The following is a 19,866-nucleotide window of genomic DNA, read 5'->3' as shown; positions in this document are numbered from 1 at the left end:
TAATTGTTATCATTGGATAAATATTTTCTCCTCAATTTATTTTGCATCAGTTTAAATAGATCTAATTTCCTTCAATGCTTTTCATTCCATCACTTACTATGCTATAATATCTCATTAAAAACAGACCATAATTTATTTAACAATCCAAAACAGAAAAAGAATCCCTTAATTCCCATTTCTTTATCGCTATACAAAATTATCATCAATATTTTCTTTATATAATGATTTACCCTCTTTTTTCAGTCTCTTATATGAATAATAGTGCTATTACTGGTAACATGTGCACTGGACCAATTATTACACACTGCTATCTTTGGGGTCATAATTATAAATTGCTTTCCAGAATGGCTTCACAATTCATAGCTTCACAAACAATGCACTGTTTTTATACCTCAATATTTATTGTCTTCTCTTTTTTGTGATGTTTGCCAATGTAATATATACATACATATATATATACATTGAGATTTTTATACCTCAATATTTATTGTCTTCTCTTTTTTGTGATGTTTGCCAATGTAATACATACATACATATATATATATATATATATATATATATATATATATATATATATATATATATAATTCAAGATTCTTCCATTTAAGACTTTCTTAGAGGGTGTGAACCTTTCCATTAATAGACATTTTAGAATTGGGAACATATTCTGGGTTTGGATATTTGGCTTCCTATTCAAATTCAATGAGGATTAATATGTAAACCTAAGCTTCTAAGAAACTAGTGGTTTGATTGCCGTAAAGTATAGTAGAACCATCCTTTGGTTTTGGGCCAAGAAAATGCACTTGTTTTTGTTGTTGTTGTTAATGTAGCATGGAACTAAATGTGTAGTAAAATCTACATATTCTCAGTCCCTTCTTCTTATTTCATCTTACCTACATAATAATGTCAGCCTAGGAGAGACAGGAAATCACATATATGAAGAGTATCACTTCTTTGTCTCTAGAATTTGCTTATGATTTTATCTTAGTACCAATATAAATGACAGAAATCAAAAATAAAACTCTAGATTTTATCTTCTGGTGTTCTTATGAGGTATTGAAGTGGTATAAATTTCATCAACATAAAGATCATTTTCATTCTGGTAAAGAACAAGCCTATTTTATTATTGTTGTTCTAAAGTTGTTTTTCGCTACAGAATGACTTTATGGCTCCATTTGAGGTTTTCTTGGTAGAGATAATGAAGTGTTCTGACATTTCCTTCTATAGTTCATTTTATAGATGATGAAACTGTGGCAAAGGGAGGGATGGTTAATGATTATTAATTAAACATTAAATGATTATCAATTATTACTATGCTAATAATAATTAAATGATTATTAATACCTAATAAGTGTCTGAAGACAGATATGATTTAAGGGAGATAAGTCTTACAGAATCCAGACCCAGCATTTTAACCATCCTACTACGTAGTTGTCCATTGAGAAGTGGGAGGAAGTGGCATGATACACACACACAGACACACACACACACACATACACACACACACATACACACAGGCATAATGTATAAATATATACTTATGTATATATGTACATACATGTGTATGTATAGCTGTGGAATGGTGACATGAACTGAAATGTTAGATGATTACCTTTTTAGCAATCCCATTCTTTTTAGATGGAGTTCAAATGTTTAGGATGCTACTAAAAGACAGGAAACCTATACAGGTCCCAGAAGATATGACTGACTAGGTAAGAGGAAAGATTGATTATTTGTGGTCTAGGGAACTGTGAGTCCTTTTATTATTTTGTATTTTCTATTGGGTAAAATCTAATATTACAAACCGGGTGCTTACTCAGGTGGAGGAATTTTTTCCCCTTTCTGGGGGTATGTGGATAAATAATGTATTCTAAAATTCTTGGCATAGGACAGTGAGGACCTTAATAGTTATTATATTTCTTCCTTTTTAGATTCCTTAGGGTAGATTAAAGAGAATAAACTACTAAAGAATGGATCCCTTAGCAATATTATCAACAGCAACATAAGAATAAAGGAAAAGATCCTTCATTATTCCACATGGCTTTTGAATTTCTGTGGGTAGAATACATTCAATTCATCTTTTTATTAAAGTTTTTTTATTTTCAAAATATATGCATGGATTATTTTTCAACATTGACCCTTGCAGAAGATATTCAATTCTTTCAGTAGTTAGGTAGTTATGCAAGCATGAAGAATCCAGTGCAGGCTCAAAGTACACTGGTGCCTTTCAAACTTAAAAGAATTCCAAATGTAACAGCCAATTGAATAAAGCTTATAGATGATTAACTTTGCATCTGAGTCCCTTCACTGTTTAAAAGAGTCATCAGTGCAGAAAAAGACAGTTGTGGTTGATCAAAGGTGTTGTCTACCATTGCTTAGATTGAGTTATCTGAATTAATTGTGGTTGCATTAAAGTAAAATTTTGCAAATGTTGTTCTTCTGGGGCACTAGAGAAATGAGATGTGTATTTCATGAGACTTCCCAATTGTGCAAGATTTTAGGGAATTAAATGATGAAATAACCATAGTATTAAAGACTTCTAATTAGCTTTCTACTTCCACCCCCAACCCCCTTTAAGTGTTTTCCTGGCCTTCTCTATAATGTTGGTCGTCTATAATCTAATTAAAATACAATAGATGTATGACTACTTTTGAAAGCAATCATCCCCAGTCCTCCTCTTGTTTAGATTGTAAAGGTTAGGAAAATGACATATAGAACTGAGCAGCAAAATCTAATTTTGCTGAAAAGTTATGAGTTGGCCATCACATTTTACTTCTATCCAAACAATTCTGCCAGTTCTACCTTATCTGAGTGATAATTTTTGGGAATTGTTTTCTAAACTAGCTGCTATTTTGTTCTGATAGGTAAATTAGTTCATAACTCTGGTCTCTTGTCCTCCCTCTACCCCAAAAAGCCAGAACCACCCCCCCTCAAAACACAAAACTTCCATTGCTTAAATGAATGTTTAATTCGAATAGAGGAATAATAGAACATGCCAGAGATGAAATTTATTGACCAATCTAAATATTGATAATTTTTCTTGTCTAGCAATACTGTAGATTTTTGTACTATGTCTGCCTCCTGAGGTGTTCTGGAGAGGGGGGGCGGGGAATGATAGTAACAAACTTGAAGAAAGAACAAGTATAAGAATGAGTCAAAGTTATGCATAAGTAGCAATCATGATTTGAGCATTTAAAGTCCATTGGGAATGCTTTCAGAAAAGAATGAATGAGAAGTCATTCACACCATGCATTAAAATGGGACAGATACTCTTTTCAGGAAACTTTTAAAGATACAGTTTAATTCAATAAACATTTATGCTATAATTTATACTAGATACTCTATTACATACTGCAAATACAAAGACAAAAATATAGTACTCCCTTTCATTTAGAAACACATTCTGTTGAGGGATATGGAAATAAAAAATATCATGAAGAAAATCAAAGGAAAAGCTTCACAGAGTAGTTGTTTTCCAGATGAGGTTTGAAGAATGGCATGAATTCTGAGAGGTAGAGTTGAGAAATGTGTAAATTTCAGACCTAGGAAATAATGTTATAAATATTCAGAAGAATGAGATAAAGTATTTCACTGAATTTCAGAGTACTTAATAAGGAATAAAATGAAATAAGACCAAAATGATAGGTGAACATCATAATGTAGAGGGATCTAAATGCCAAGCAAAGTAGTTTGCATTTTATCCTAGCAGACATTGGTGATCACTAAAGAATTATGGGCAGAAGAGCAGCATGGCTAATCAGGTGCAATAATTAGAATATTTGTGTAATTGGAGTAAGTAGAAATTGGAGGAAGTAAAGAATAGATTTAAGAAGAATCAGAATAAAAAATATAGGCAAAAATAATGGGATATTGAACTAGAATTGTAAGTATATAAATGAAGAAATGGGAGGCAGATTCAAAATATGTTGTTATATGGATAGATTGGATAGGGGGAAAAGTAGCCAGAAGAAAAGGGAGGTAAAGTAGGGGAAAGAATAAAAGATGATTACAAGGTTGTGAACATTGGTATTAAGAGGGATGCCATTTTTCTTAGAAAATGAGTGTTTCTAACTGAATTTCATTGGATAAATGATGGACAGAAACAGCTACACCCAAAGAAGGAATACTGGGAAATGAATGTGAACTATTTGATTTTTGATTTTCTTCCCGAGTTACTTTTACCTTCTGAATCCAATTCTCCCTGTGCAGCGGGAGAACTGTTCGGTTCTGCAAATATGTATTGTATCTAGGATATACTGCAACATATTTAACATATATAGGACTGCTTGCCATCTTGGGGGGGGGGGAGGAGGGAGGGAGGAGAAAAAACGAAACATAAATGATTGCAAGGGATAATGCTGTGTAAAAATTATCCTGGCATGGATTCTGTCAATACAAAGTTATTATTAAATAAAATTAAATTAAAAAAAAAAAAGAAAAAGAAAATGAGTGTTTCATATATTGATTACTTGATTTATAGGGGAGGGAGTTGGTGGAAGGAAAAGAGAAAAAAATTGGAACACAAAGTTTTGAAAGGGTGACTATTGAAAACTATTTTTTCATGTATTTTGAAAATAAATAGCTATTTAAAAAATGAGTTCTATAACAGCAAGATTGTGTGATGATTGACTGTGATAAACTTGGGGCTTCTCAGCAGTATGGTAATTCAAGACAATTCCAATAGATGTGGGATAAAAAATGCCATCTGCATCCAGAAAGAGAACTGTGGAGACTGAATGTGGAATGAAGCTAATACTTTCATGTTTTGTTTTTTTGTTGTTGTTGTTTGCTTGCTTGTTTTTTCTTTCTTGAAGTATTCCCCCCTTTTAGTCTGATTTTTCTTGTAAACATGACAAATATGTAAATATACATTGCTTGCTGTCTTGAGGAGAGGGGAAGGAAGGAAGAAAAATATTACAAAATATTACAAAAATGAATGTTAAAAATATCTTTATATTTATTTGCAAAAATAAAATACTATTAAGGGAAAAAAAGAAAATGTGTTCTATATTGAAAATTTGAATTTGAGATGTAGAAGTAATGGATACACACACACACACACACACACACACACACACACACACATGTGTGTGTGCATACGATCACCAGACAGCTGGGAAACATCAATGTTGAGATAGGAAATAGTTGATGAAGTAGCAAAAATGTCTGACAAATGAACTAAAAGCTAGCAGTATGGTAATAAAACAAAGGAGAAGAAAACATGTAGAGAGTGTGGCTAGCAATATAAAAAGTTTCATAGGACAATGAGGATGAAGGCTGAATAAAAGCTATTGGATTTATCAAGTAACATGAAAATGGCAGTCTAAAAGAGAAAAAAAAAAATCAGGTTAGAGATAGGGTTGAATGTCAGATTGCAATGTGTTATAAATTCTTTCCAGGAGGTTGACAGAGAAAGAAAAAAAATATATATATATAATCTTGAATAAGGTCAGGTGAGAATTTTTTGATAGAATAAAACTGAACATATTTGCAAATAGCAAGGATGGATAATAAGGGAAGGAGGCAAGGAGAGACAGACAGAAAGACAGACAGAGATATACAGATAAAATAATCTTGAAACAATTATGGAAAATTGTAGTGTTCTGGCTGGTTTTCTGGAGGTCTTTGGACCGGCCTTCATTTTAGCTGAGTAATCACTATGAGAATAGCCAGTTGTTAAAGTCCAAATTCTTTATTATCTCCTTTACAGTCTAGTTTCCTTGCCTGGGGCCTAGACTAGCTTTATTGAGGTCCTTTAGAATGTGTCTTGGTTCCTGTGGGGGAGGCAGGAGGATCACCACCAAGGTCTCTGTGTTGAAGTCTGTCTCAGTCCATGGGCTTGTGCTTTAGCCTCTAGCCTTGTGTCTTCTTACAGTCTGTCTCCGAGTCCCCTCTGAGTCTTAACCTTGCCCTTCTGAGTCTGTCTCTGGCTAAGTTTGTCCCAGTTTATGTGCAGTATACTGTGTATAAGCCAAGCATTATATCACTAGGGAACCATTATTTGTTGTAAGATAATTCAATCATACTGAACTAGAGAACTATTAATCACCATGCTAAATTAGATAACCATTGTCTTATCTTATCAATATAACACCTTGATAAGTCCTTGTTTCACCTTACAACACCTTGTAAGAATCCTTGTTTCAGGTACAAATTCTGGCCCGTAACAGAAAATCATTTGAGGCTGGTTGAAATCATGGACTATATGACAAAGCCTTATTCTGTGTGGCTGAAGTAGATTAAAGCTATTATTGGTCAGGAGGGTAAAAGAGATGGAAAAATCAGAAGTCTAAGGTGATTGAAGGACCATCACCATATAAGTTGGATTTCTTAAGTATCAGCACAGAAATTTAATTAGGGGGGAGATTTTTAGCCAAGACACAAATACCTTTGGGGAAAAAAAGGGAGAAAAACCTAGAGGCTAGTAAATCACAACCACAAGAATTTTTAAAATAGCTTTTTATTTACAAAACATAAGCATGGAATTTTTTTCAACATTGACCCTTGCAAAACCTTCTGTTCCAACTTTTCCCCTTCTTCCCCCTACCCCCTTCCCTAGATGGCTGGTAGTCCAATACATGTTAAATATGTTAAAATATATGTTGAATCCAATATATGTATATATATTTGTACAGTTATCTTGCTACACAAGAAAAATTGTATCTAGAAAGAAAAAAAATAAACCTAAGAAGGAAAATAAAAATGTAAGCACAAAATAACAGAAAGAGTGGATATGCTACATTGTGGTCCACACTCATTTCCCATAGTTTTCTCTCTGGGTGTAGCTGATTTTCTTCTTTATAGAACAATTGTAACTGGTTTGAATCATTTCATTACTGAGGAAAGACACTTACATCAGAGTTGATGATCATATAATTTCGTTGTTGCTGTGTATAATGATCCCCTGGTTCCGCTTATTTCACTTAACATCAATTCATGTAAGTCTATCCAAGCCTCTCTGAAATCATGCTGCTGGACATTTCTTCTGAACAATCATATTTCATAGCATTCATATACCACAATTTATTCAGAAATTTTCCAATTGATGGGCATCCATTCAATTTCTAGTTTCTAGCCACTACAAAAAGGACTGTCACAAACATTTTTGCACATGTGGTCCCTTTACCTTCTTTAAGATCTCTTTGGGATATAAGTAGAAACACTGTTGGATTAAAAAGTATGCACAGATTGATAACTTTTTGAGCATAGTTCCAAACTGCTCTCCAGAATGGTTGTATATATTTAACAACAATGTATCAATTTTCCCACATCCCTTCCAATATTCTTCATAATCTTTTCCTGTCATATTAGCCAATCTGACAAGTGTGTAATGGTATCTTAGAATTGTCTAAATTTGCATTTCTCTGACCAATAATGATTTAAAGCCCCTTTTCATATGACTATAAATAACTTCAATTTCTTCATCTGAAAATAGTCTGTTCAGATCCTTTGACCATTTATAAATTGGAGAATGGTTTGATTTCTTATAAATTTATGTATTTATTTAGGAAATGAGGCCTTTATCAGAACCTTTGCCTATAAAAATGTTTTCCCAGTTTATTACTTCCCTTCTTGTCTGCATTTGATTTTTTTTTCCCTTAGTTCCCTTGAAACTCTTCTTCCAAATGAACTTTGTTGCTATTTTTCCAGGTCATTAAAATAGTTTTTTGGGAGTCTGATTGGTATAGCACTAAACAAATAGATTAGGTGGTGTTGTCATTTTTATTATATTTGCTCTATCTATCCAAGAGCACTTAATAGTTTTCCAGTTGATTAGATCTGACTTTATTTGTATGGAAAGAATTTTGTAGCTTTGCACATATAGTTCCTGACTTTCCCTTGGCAGATAAATTCCCAAATATTTTATACTATTGGCAATTATTTTAATGGAATTTCTCTTTGTATCTCCTGCTGTTGGATTTTGTTAGTGATGTATGAAAATGTTGATAATTTATGTGGATGTATTTTGTATCCTGCAACTTTACTAAAGTTGTGGATTATTTCTAATAGCTTTTAATAGATTCTTTGGGGTTCTATAAGTATACCATCTTATCATCTGCAAAGAGTGATAATTTGGTTTCCTCATTATCTACTCTAATTCCTTTAATCTCTTTTTCTTCTCTTATTGCCAAAGCTAACATTTCTATTACAGAAGTGAATAGCAATGGTGATAGTGGGCAACCTTATTTCACTCCTGATCTTATTGGGAATGGTTCCAGTTTATCTCCATCACATATGAGGCTTACTGAAGGTTTTAAATAGATACTACTGACTATTTTAGGGAAAAGTCTATTTATTCCTATATTCTCTAGTGTTTTTAATAGGAATGGGTGTTGGATTTTATCCAATGCTTTATCTGCATCTATTTAGATAGTCATGTGGATTTTGCTAATTAGGTTATTAATACAGGCAATTATGTTAATAGTTTTCCAAATATTGAACAAGCTATGCATTCCTGGTATAAATCCTACTTGGTTATGGTATATTATCCTGGGAATAATTCCCTGTAATCTCTTTAAAGGCAAATATTTTATTTAAGATTTTTGCATTGATGTTCATTAGGGAGATTGGTTTATAATTTTCTTTCTCTGTTTTCATCCTACCTGTTTTATGTATCAGTCCTATATCTGTGTAATAAAAGGAATTTGGTAGGAGTCCTTCATTCCCTATTTTTTCAAATAGTTTATATAGTATTGGAATTAATTGTTCTTCAAATGTTTGGTAGAATTAAAATGTAAATCCATCTGTTCCTGGGGATTTTTTCTTAGGGAGTTGATTAATATTGCTTGTTCTATTTCTTTTTCTAAAATTGGACTATTTGAGCAATTTACTTCCTCCTCTGTTAATCTGGCCACCTATTTTTTGTAGATATCCATCTAGTTCATTTAGGTTATCAAATTTATTGGTATAAAGTTGGGCAAAGTAACTCTTAATTATTTCTCTAATTTCCTCTTCATTATTAGAAAGTTCTCCCTTTTCATTTTTAAGATTAACAATTTGATTTTCCTTCTTTCCTTTTTTAATCAAATTTACCAAAGATTTAGCTATTTTGTTGATTTTTTTTCACAAAACCAACTTTTTGTTTTGCTTATTAATTCAAGTTTTTTTTAAACTTTCAATTTCATTAATCTCTACTTTTCTTTTTAGAATTTCAAGTTTAACATTTGACTGAGGGTTTTAATTTTCTCTTCTTCTAGCTTTTTTACTTGCAATCCCAATTCAATTGATCTTCTATTTCTCTATTTTATACAAGCAAGCCTCTAGAGATATAAAATTTCCTCTTATTACCACTTTGACTGCATCCCACAAATTTTGATATGTTGTCTCATTATTGTCATCCTCTTGGATGAAATTATTGATTGTGGCTATGATGTGCTATTCCACCCTTTAATCTTTAGGATGAGGTTATTTAGTTTCCAATTACTTTTTAATCTATTTTCTCCTGGTTGTTTATTGAATGTAGTTTTTGTTGCATCATGTTCTGAAATGAATGCATTTACTATTTCTACCTTTCTGCATTTGATTTTGAGGTCTTTATGTGGTAATATATCATCAATTTTTGTATAGGTTCCATGAACTGCAGAGAAGAAAGTATACTCCTTTCTGTCTCCATTAAGTTTTCTCCAAAGATCTATCATACCTAACTTTTCTAATATTCTATTTACCTCTTTAACTTCTTTCTTATTTATTTTATGGTTTGACTTATATAGTTTTTAGAGTGCAAGATTGAAATCTCCCACTATTATAGTTTTGCTCTCTATTTCTTCTTGCAGATCTCTTAACTTCTCCTCTAGGAATTTATATGCTATACCATTTGGTCCATATATGTTTAGTATTGCTATTACTTTATTATCTATGGTACCCTTTAGCAAGATATAGGTTCCTTCCTCATCTCTTTTAATTGGACTGATTTTTGCTTTTGCTTCATCTGAGATAAGGATGACTATCCTTGCTTATTTTTACTTCACCTGAAACATAATAGATTCTGCTCCAGGCTTTTACCTTTACACTATATGCATCACTCTGCTTTAAATATCTTTCTTGTAAATAATATTGTAGGATTCTGGCTTTTAATCCAGTTTGCTATCCACCTCTATTTTATGGGAGAGTTCAACCCATTCATATTTATGGTTAAAACTGCAATTCTGCATTTCTTAACAATTTATTATCCCCAGATTATACTTTTTTCTTTCCTTTCCCACTTACCTCCCTTCCCAGTAATTAACTTATGGGCACCACTTGCCTCAAGCAGCCCTCCTTCTTTCTTATACCTTCCCCCTACTATTTCTGTATTCCCTTATATTTAGCCTACTCCTTCCCTTTTTTTTCTTTTCTCCTCCCACTTTTCAATGAGGTGAGAGAAGTTTTACTGTGTACCAAATATGTCTAATAGTTTCTTTGAGCCAAATCTGATGAGAGTAAGATTCATACAATATTCATCCCCCACCTTTTTTTCCCCCTCACATACAATAGGTTTCTTTTGCCTCTCCATGAGATTTAATTTGCCTCTTTTTACCTTAACTATTCCATTTTTCTGGTACAATCCCTTTTTTATCTCTAGTTCCTTTTTTATATTATAACAATAAAATCAAATTATACATTCACTCTTTATGTATACCTATAACAGAAATACAATTCTCAAGAGTTCTTTTTTGGGTTTTTTTGTTTCTCTTGAATCCTACATTTGGAGGTCAATTTTTTAGTTTGACTCTGGGTTTTTTTCATCAGAAATAAATGGGATTTACCTGCTTCATAGGCCCATCTTCCTCCTTGGAAGAAAATGCTCATTTTAGCTGGCTAATTTATTCTTGTCTGCATTCCAGTTTCCTTTGCTTTTTTGAATATCAGATTCTAGGCCCTTCAGTTCTTTAATGAGGAAGATGCCAGATCCTGAGTAATCCTTTTTGTGGCTCCTCTGTATTTGAATTATTTTTTTTCTAGTTGCTTGTAATATTTTTCATTGGTCTGATAGTTCTGAAATTTAGCCACAATATTCCTTTGAGTTTTAATTCTGGGGTCTCTTTCAGGAGGTATTCAATGAATTATTTCAATGGCTATTTTACCTTCTGATTCTATGACATTCAGGCAGTTCTCTTTGATGATTTCCTGAAAAATAGTACCTAAACTCTTTTTTTAAATCATGATTTTCAGAGTCCAATAATCCTTATATTATCTCTCCTAGATCTTTTTTCCAAGTCTGTTGTTTTCCCAAATAGATATTTTACATTTTTTCTATTTTTTTCATTTTTTTTTTTTGATTTTGCTTGATTGATTCTTGATGTCTCAAGTCATTCACTTCTATTTGTTCAGTTCTGATTTTTAATGAATTATTTTCTTCATTTACCTTTTTATTTTTATTTTTTTTGTTATTTGCCCACTTGAATTTTTCAATGAATTGTTTTGTTCTATGAAATTTTTTTTCTATTTCACAATTTTTTAAGGATTTATTTTCTTTTTCCAATTCCATTTGTTTTCCTGTGAGTTCTTTACCTTTTCCATTTCACTTTTCAGGGAGTTGTTTCCTTTTTCCCCTTTAATGAGTTACATGCTTTTTCTAAACTCTTTTGCATAGCCTTTCTTTGCTTTCCCCTTTTTTTTTTCTAGCTCTCTGTTAAGATCCTTTTAAATTTCTTCTTGGAGAGCCTTGTGTGGTGGGGATCAGGTTATATCCCCCTTTGGGGCTTCATCTGGAGACAATCTGCTTTTAGTCTCTTCAGAGTTTGAAATCTGTTCTCTTTTCCTATAAAAGCTATGTATAGTTAGAGCTTGCTTAGCCTTTTAACTCATTAAAAAAAAAAAAAAAAAAAAGTTGTGATCTGCTTTTAGGGCAAGTAGGTATGGGGCTTCCTCTACAGACTAGGAAGGGACAGCAGCTGCACTGGAACCGTACTGAGTAACTCCTGGTACTGAGTTGGCAAATTGTGCTCTTTCAGGTATACTCTTTTCCATTTGTGTTTGTGTTGGTTGTTTTATAACTTCTCTGCTGATCTACTGTCTTGCAACCAGGGTAGAGTGGCAAACACTATGATAGAGTCCTCCCCATAGATTCTCTGTCCCATGGATTGCACCCCACCACTGGTCTGCTCAGCATGGGCTGGCCTCTATGCTCTGGCTCCCTGTCTGCACCTGGCTACCTTCTCCCATGCCCACGCATGATCAAAAGAGACCTTTTCTGGTGATCTTCAAGATTATCTTCTGCTGATAATTTGCTGCACTCCCAATATTCATGGGATGTGACAGGCTAGCACTATTTCAGAGGCTGAATTTTGTAGTTAGTTTGAGGATATCAGCAGAGTTCAGAAGGAAGCTTGTGTCCTCTCTGTCATCTTGGCTTTACCCCCACAACCACAAGAATGTGGATCTAATGATAAAGATAGATGAATGGGGCCTGGAAAAAAGTCATTATAATGGTAATTGATAGAAGTAAAATGAATATCTCAAAGTGGCAGAAAGGAGACACATAAAATCCTAACTTGGATTTATATTTTCTTTTTTGTTGTTACAGAATTTTAGTATAACACATGTCCTTTATGCATGCATATAGTTTATGATTAAGGGTCAATATCAGGTAATTTTCATGAAGAAAGAAATAATGACATATTTATTCTCTTTTTAAAATTATAACTTTTTATTAACTGCATATTATAAAACTGCATTAGTTTTGTTTGTACAAAGGCGTTTTAATTTGATGTAATCAAAATTTTCTATTTTGTGATAAATAATGATCTCTATTTCTTTTTTGGTCACAAATTTCTTCCCCCTCCACAAGTCTGAGAGGTAAACTATCCTATGTTCCTCTAATTTATTTATGATCTCATTCTTTATGACTAAATCATGGGCCCATTTTGATTTTATCTTGGTATATGGTGTTAAGTGTGGGTCCACGACTAATTTCTGCTATACTAATTTGCAGTTTTCTCAGCAGTTTTTGTCAAATAATGAATTATTTTCCCAAAAGTTGGGATCTTTGGGCTTGTCAAAGACTAGATTGTTATAGTTATTGATTATTTTGTCTTGTGAACCTAATCTATTCCACTGATCAACTAATCTATTTCTTAGCCAATATTAAATGGTTTTGGTGACTGCTGCTTTATAATATAATTTTAGATCAGGTACAGCTAGGCATTTGATTTTTTTTTTCATTAATTCCCTTAACATTATCAACCTTTTGTTCTTCCATATGAATTTTGGTGTTATTTTTTCTTGGTCATTAAAATAGTTTCTTGGGAGTCTTATTGGTATGGCACTAAATAAATAGATTAGTTTAGGGAGTATTGTCATCTTTATTATATTCGCTCGGCCTATGCAAGAGCACTTAACATTTTTCCAATTATTTAAATCTGACTTTATTTGTGTGAAAGTATTTTGTAATTTTGCTCATATAATTCCAGACTTTCCTTTGGTAGACAGATTCCCCAATATTTTATGCTATCGACAGTTATTTTGAATGGGATTTCTTTTTGTATCTCTTGCTGTTGGATTTGTTGGTGATATATAAAAATGCTGAGGATTTATGTGGATTTATTTTGTATCCGGCAATTTTGCTAAAGTTATGAATTATTTCTAATAGCTTTTTAGTAGAATCTCTGGGGTTCTCTAAGTATACCATCATATCATCTGCAAAGAGTGATAGTTTGGTTTCCTGATTACCTCCTCTTATTCATTTAATCTTTTTCTCGACTCTTATTGCTGAGGCTAGCATTTCTAATACAATATTGAATAATAGTGGTGATAGTGGGCAAACTTGTTTCACTCCTGATCTTACTGGGAAAGGTTCCAGTTTTTCCCCATTGCATATGATGCTTACTGATGGTTTTAAATATATGCTCCTGACTATTCTAAGGAAAAATACATTTATTTGTATCCTCTCAAGTGTTTCTATTAGGAATGCATGTTGGATTTTTTCAATTGCTTTTTCTGCATCTATTGAGATGATCATATGTGTTAGATGATTTTAGGTATACGTGGCAAAAGGAGATAGCAAATAACCTGAGGAGGGGGAACAAGGTGTGCAGAGAAGGAAAACAGGAAGGCAGTAGTGAAAGTTGTTTGCCCCAAGAGTAATGATTTTGTTATTGAGTAGCCTATACCATGATGGGGTAAAGACAAAGAAAGCTGCGTGTGAGATGTTGTAATGAGATGGTATAGATGAAGGAATGTAACTGTGAGAGGCAGCAGACACCATTAGAGAAGATGTAGAGTGCTTAATAAACACTTGCAGTAACTTAGTAACTTCTGGTGTGTCGGGTGCTCTGTGAGGAAAGATAGCAGCTGGAGGGAGCTGCTTTGGAAATGTCCAAGTACCTAAGAGGATGGTAAGGAACCCAGTTATAGTGCCCCTTGATGAGTAGGAGAGTTCAACAGTTGAGACCCTCTTGGTGAGTAGAGGGAGCGCAACACATATGGTTTTTGCTAATTAGGTTATTAATACAGACAATTATGCTAATAGTTTTCCTAATATTGAAGCAGCTATGCATTTCTGGTATAAATCCTACTTGGTCGTGGTATATTATCCTGGGGATGATTTTCTGAAATCTCTTTAAAGGCAAATGTTTTATTTAAGATTTTTGCCCTGATGTTCATTAGGGAGATTGGTCTATAATTTTCTTTCTCTACAACCTATCTGGTTTAGGTATCAGTACCATGTCTGTGTCATAAAAGGAATTTGGTAGGACTCCTTCATTCCCTATTTTTTCAAATAGTTTATATAACATTGAGGCTAATTGTTCTTTAAATGTTTGGTAGAATTCACATGTAAATCCATCTGGTCTTTAGGATTTTTTTCTTAGGGAGTTGATTAATAGCTTGTTCTATTTCTTTTTCTTAAATGGGGCTATTTATGCAATTTACTTTCTCCTCTGTTAATCTGGGAAGCCTATATTTTTGGAGGTAGTCATCCATTTCACTTAGGTTATCAAATTTATTGGCATAAAGTTGGGCAAAGTAACTCATTATTTCTTTAATTTCCTCTTCATTGGTGGAAAGTGCTCCCTTTTCATTTTTAAAACTACTAATTTGATTTTCCTTTTTCCTTTTTCTAATCAGATTTACCAAAGTTTTATCAATTTTATTGTTTTTTTTTTCATAAAATCAACTCTTAGTTTTATTTATGTGTTCAATAGGTTTTTTTTTTTTTACTTTCAATATTATTAACTTCTCTTTTTAATTTTAGAATTTCAAGTTTAGTATTTGATTGGGGGGTTTTAATTTGTTCCTTTTCTAACATTTTTAGTTGCAAGCTCAATTCATTGACCTTCTCTTTCTCTAATTTATGCAAGTAGGCCTCTAGAGATATGAAATTTCTCCTTATTACCACTTTGACTGAATCCCACACATTTTGGTATGACATCTCATTTTTGTCATTTTCTTGGGTGAAGTTATTAATTATGTCTATGATTTGCTGTTTCATCCAATCATTCTTTAGTCTGAGATTATTTAGTTTCCAATTATTTTTGGTCTGTTTTCCCCTGACTTTTTATTGAATATAATTTTCATTGCATTGTGGTCTGAAAAGAATGCATTTTCTATTTCTGCCTTACTGTATTTGAGTTTGAGGGGGTTTTTTGTGGTTAATTTTTGTATAGGTTCCATGAACTGATGAGAAGAAAATATACTCCTTTCTGTCTCCATTTAGTTTTCTCCAAAGATCTACCATATCTAACTTTTCTAGAATTCTATTTACCTCTTTGACTTCTTTCTTATTTATTGTGTGGTTTGATTTATCTAATTCTGAGAGTGCAGAGTTGAGTTTTGCTGTCTATTTCTTCTTGCAGCTCTCTTAATTTCTCTTTTAAGAATTTAGATGCTACACCACTTGGTGCATATATGTTTAATATTGATATTGCTTCATTATTTATGCTACCCTTTAGCAAGATATAGTGCCCTTCTTTATCTCTTTTAGTTAGATCAAGTTTTGCTTTAGCTTGATCTGAGATCAGGATGGCTACCCCTGCTTTTTTTACTTCACCTGAAGCATAGTAGATTTTGCTCCAACCTTTTACCTTTACTCTGTATGTATTGCCCTGCTTTAGATGTGTTTCCTGTAAATGATATATTGTAGGATTCTGGTTTTTAATCCACTGTGCTAACCACGTCCTCTTTATGGGGGAGTTTGCCCCATTTACATTTATGGTTAAAATTACCAATTTTGTATTACTTGCCATCTTGTTAACCCCTGTTTATGCTTTTCTCTTTTTCTTCCCCTTTACTCCTCTCCCCAGTATTAAACTTATAAGCACCACTTCCTTTTCACAGCCCTCCCTTTTTAGTATTCCTTCCCCCACCTTAGAATTCCTCCCCCATCTTACTCCTTTTCCTCACAATTTCTGTATTCCCTTCCACTTAGCTTACTCCTTCCCTTTTCACTTTTCCCCTCCCACTTTTTAATGAGTTGGGAGAAATTTCACCATAAATCAAATATGTCTAATATTTTTCTCTTTGAGCCAATTCTGATGGCAATAAGATACACACTATGTTCCTCCCTCTCCATTTTTTCTCTCAGTTATAATAGATTTCCTTTGCCTCTTCTTGAGATATAGTACCCCCACTTTACCCTTTTCTGGGTACAATTTCCTTTCCACCTCTAGTTTCTAGAACAAAGTATACATGTGTTCTTTATATATCTTTATAGCAGAAATATAGTTCCCCAGATTTCTTTTTGCCTTTTTAGGTTTCTCTTGAGTTATATATTTGTAGATCAACCTTTTTGTTTTGTTCTGGTTTTATCATCAAAAATAGATGAAATTCGCTTATTTCGTTGAATGTCCATCTTCTTCCCTGGTAAAAGATGCTCATTTTGGCTGGGTAAGTGATTTTTGGCTGCATACCAATTTCCTTAGCTTTTGGGAATATCAAATTCCAGGCCCTTTTATCCTTTAATGTGGATGCTGCAAGATCCTGAGTAATCCTTACTATGGTTCCTCTATATTTTTTCTAGCAGCTTGCAGTATTTTTGCCTTTGTCTTATAGTCTGAAATTTGGCCACTATATTCCTTGGTGTTTTGATTTTAGCATCCCTTTCAGTAAGTGATCAATGAATTCTTTCAATTTCTATTTTACCTTCTGTTTCTATAACTTCTATGCAGTTCTCTTTGATAATTTCTTGGAAAATAGTGTCCAGGCTCTTGCTTTCATCATATTTTTCTGGGAGTCCAATAATTCTCATATTGTCTTTCCTAGATCTATTTTCCAGGTCTGTTATTTTTCCAAGACGGTATTTGAAATTTTTTCCCATTGTTTCATTTTTTGGTTTTGCTTGACTGATTCTTGGTGTCTCCTCGAGTCATTCAATTCTATTTGTTGGATTCTGATTTTCGATGAAGTATTTTCTTCACTCACTTTTTAATATCTTTTTCTAATTGTTCTATTAGAGTTTTTAAGTGAGTTGTTTTGTTTTATGGATTTTTTTTCCATTTCACCAATTTTATTTTTTAGAGAGCTATTTTCTTTTTTTCTAATTCACTAATTCTGTTTTTCAAGGATTTGATTTCTTTATCCACTCTATCTTTAAATGAGTGGGATGACGTATCCAGACTCCTTTTGCCAAGCTTCCCTTTCCTTTTCCCATTTTTTTCTAGCTCTCTTGTGAGAGCATTTTTAATTTCTTCTATGAGAGTCTTGGTTGTAGAAGATTCTCCTGGGGATGATTTTTTGTAATCTCTTTAAAGGCAAATGTTTTATTTAAGATTTTTGCATTGATGTTCTTGAGCCTTATAATTATTTGGTCTCTTTCTTTTCTTTGTATAATTCATAAAATTAAAGCCTCATATGTCATACATTCTAGGATGTCCCCTCTAGATTCTTTCTTTCATTGCTTATTAGGATTTGCCCCATGGATTCTTATTGTGCCTCACTCTTAGAATAATGTCAATTATTTCATGTCTCACAGAAATTATGTCCCATAGTAGGATGCTTCTTCAAATATTTATCTCTATTCTCTCTTGTAGATATATATTTTTTTCTATATGTGCCTGGAAATCTTGCAGTCTAATGTCTCCTTCTCGTTCAAGTGTTAATTGCCTCCAGGGATCCAAACTCCTTCCCACCTAGGACCAGTTGATTTTTCAAGTCACAAATGCTCCAGATCTCATCCATTGTAAGATTATATATCCATCCAACCACAGCACTCATCTTCCATGGAAACTCCTCTCATATTCTCCTTCTTTCTTCTTTTTCACTTTTTTTCTCCTTCTTCTTTAGCCATCTATTCTCCAATAGATCTCTTTCTGAGATGACAGAATTTATCATCCTCTATTTGTGAGCCCTTGATTTTAACTCCAGAACACCATTCATCTCTAGGCAGGGGTATCATCAGATAATATTTCTTGACTGCCTCTGATAGTTCCAAAAGCTTTCTGCTTTTAACTGACTCCATGTATACATTTAGAAAGAAGTCTCTCTCTTTTCAATAACTTTTTATTGACAGAACCCATGCCAGGATAATTTTTTACAACATTATCCCTTGCACTCACTTCTATTCCAATTTTCCCCCTCCCATCCTCCACCCCCTCCCCAAGATGGCAAGCAGTCCTATACATGTTAAATATGTCACAGTATATCCTAGATACAATATATGTATGCAGAACTGAACAGTTCTCTTGTTGCACTGGGAAAATTGGATTGAGAAAGTAGAAATAACTCGGGAAGAAAAACAAAAATGCAAAAAGTTTACATTCATTTCCCAGTGTTCTTTCTTTGGGTGTAGCTGCTTCTGTCCATCCTTGATCAATTGAAACTGTTAGATCTCTTTGTCAAAGAAATCCACTTCCATCAGAATACATCCTCATACAGTATCGTTGTTGAAGTGTATAATGATCTCCTGGTTCTGCTCATTTCACTTAGCATCAGTTCATGTTAGGTCTCTCCAAATCTCTCTGTATTTATCCTACTGGTCATTTCTTACAGAACAATAATATTCCATAACATTCATATACCACAATTTACCCAACCATTCTCCAATTGATGGGCATCCATTCATTTTCCAGTTTCTAGCCACTACAAACAGGGCTGCCACAAACATTTTGGCACATACAGTTCCCTTTCCCTTCTTTAGCATCTCTTTGGGGTATAAGCCTGGTAGTAGCACTGCTGGATCAAAGGGTATGCACAGTTTGATAACTTTTGGGGCATAATTCCAGATTGCTCTCCAGAATAGTTGAATTTGTTCATAATTCCATCAACAATGCATCAGTGTCTTAGTTTTCCCGCATCCCCTCCAACATTCATCATTATTTTTTCCTGTCATCTTAGCCAATATGACAGGTGTGTAGTGGTATCTCAGATTTGTCTTAATTTGTACTCAGAAAATGATTTAGAACACTCTTTTATATGAGTGGAAATAGTTTCAGTTTCATCATTTGAAAATTGTCTGTTCATATCCTTTGACCATTTATCAATTGGAGAATGGTTTGCTTTCTTATAAATTAGAGTCAATTCTCTATATATTTTGGAAATGACGCCTTTATCAGAACCTTTAACTGTGAAGATGTTTTCCCAGTTTGTTGCTTCCCTTCTAATCTTGTTTGCATTAGTTTTGTTTGTACAAAGGCTTTTTAATTTGATGTAATCAAAATTTTTTATTTTGTGATTGATAATGGTCTCTAGTTCATCTTTGATCACAAATTTCTTCCTCCTCCACAAGTCTGAGAGATAAACTATACTATGTTCCTCTAATTTATTTATAATCTCGTTCTTTATGCCTAGATCATGGACCATTTTGATCTTATCTTGTTATACAGTGTTAAGTGTGGGTCCATGTCTCATTTCTGCCACACTAATTTGCAGTTATTCCAGCATCTTTTGTCAAATAATGAATTCTTATCCCAAAGGTTTGGGTTTGTCAAACACTAGATTGCTATAGTTGACTAT

This window comes from Antechinus flavipes, chromosome 3 (assembly GCF_016432865.1).
Source record: "Antechinus flavipes isolate AdamAnt ecotype Samford, QLD, Australia chromosome 3, AdamAnt_v2, whole genome shotgun sequence".
Lineage (NCBI taxonomy): Eukaryota > Metazoa > Chordata > Mammalia > Dasyuromorphia > Dasyuridae > Antechinus > Antechinus flavipes.
Note: the sequence above shows the minus strand (reverse complement) of the source record.